Source organism: Gadus chalcogrammus, chromosome 23, assembly GCF_026213295.1.
Source record: "Gadus chalcogrammus isolate NIFS_2021 chromosome 23, NIFS_Gcha_1.0, whole genome shotgun sequence".
NCBI classification, from domain to species: Eukaryota; Metazoa; Chordata; class Actinopteri; order Gadiformes; family Gadidae; genus Gadus; species Gadus chalcogrammus.
The window spans coordinates 18,691,926-18,693,656 of NC_079434.1; positions in this window are offsets into that span (position 1 = coordinate 18,691,926).

A 1,731-nucleotide genomic window follows, 5' to 3' on the forward strand; every position below is an offset into this window, starting at 1 on the left:
TAATGACCTTCGATAAAAATTTCGGAAAATTTCGCCATTAGGGGGCGCAATAAACGAGGAAATTGTATATCTTCTACAAAAATTTCGCTGCGAAAACGCTACACTGACTTCTCGCTACTCCACAGGTTCAGGGTAGCGTTTTGAACACATGCTTCGCGTTTTTCCGGCGAAATGCACATTTCTTGTCGCGTTGTGCCGGCGAAATGCACACTTCTTGGACCCCTGCATAACTGCTTGCAGTTCTAGTTAGGGGTCCAAGCCAACAGGTTGGATCCCTATTGTTTTTGTAAGGATTTTTTTTATTATTATTATTATTATTATTCCCCCCTAGAAGTGGGTCCACAGCCCAAACCGTAAATGGTGCCGACACGCCAATTGCATGACTAGATCCAGGTCCCTGAGTTCTAGGTAGACGACAAAATCCAGACACGCCGGCCACTAGGTGGCGCTATACCAAGGAAAGACGCGTTTGGGGCTATAACTCCCACACCGAACCTCCCACATTCAAAACCTTTTACACACAGATTCACTGGAGTCTGCTGCATCTTTTGGCATAGGCCACGCCCATTTGCGTCTATAATTTTTTTTCGCAAAATCGCCAAAACCGCAAAACTGTTTTTTTCCCTCCCTACTCCTCCCACATTTCTTGACCAATCGACACCAAACTTTGCACACGACATCTTCAGACGCACACGCAAAGAAATCATATATACTTTTTTGATCCGACCTTCGACGACGAAACGGTAGCGTTTTGAATATTGGTTTATTAGCTACGTTTCACGTCGAAACGCAAAAATTCATAAAACAAAATTAGACATCGGATTGAGTCCAAATTTTAGACACATGTTAGCGCTACCCTTAATGGCGTTCGAATAAAAATTCGGGAAATTACGCCCTAAGGGGCGCAATAAACGAGGAAATTGTATATCTTCTAATTGGCTAGAGGAATGTTCTTCAAACTATAAGGGAACCATCAAAGGGCAAACCCGAGTCTATATAAAAAATATGGCCAAGAATTATTAATGTGGGCGGGAGTTATTCGGCAAAGGAAAATTGTCTTTGGAAAATTTCGCCAACAGGGCGGCGCCAAAAAACGACGACATTGTCCATCTCCTATTTGGCCAATGGAATGTTCTGAGAACGCGTTTTGGGCTATAACTCCCACACCGAAGCTCCCACAGTCAAAAACGTTATACGCACAGATTCACTGGAGTCAGCTGCATCTTTTGGCATAGGCCAGGCCCATTTGCGTCAGTATTTTCTTTATGCAAAATCGCAAAAAACAGCTAAACTGCCTTTTCGCTATTCCTCCCACATTTCTTGCCCAATTGACACCAAACTTTGCACACGACATCTTCAGACGCACACTACAAGAAATCAGCAAAACTATTTTGATCCGACCATCGTTGACGAAACGGTAGCGTTTTGAATATATGTTTTGCGTTGCAAATCAGTAAAAACTATTTTGATCCCACCGTCGACGACTAAACGGTAGCGGAAAATGCGTTTGGGGCCGAAACTCCCACACTGAACCTCTCACAGTCAAAACCTTTATATCCACAGGTTGTTCACAGTAGCGTTTTGAATACTTGGTTCGCGTTGTGCCGGCGAAACGCACATTTCTTGTCGCGTTGTGCCGGCGAAATGCACACTTCTTGGACCCCTGCATAACTGCTTGCAGTTCTAGTTATTATTATCCTTCAGTGGGAGTCAATGGCAGCCCATAGAACC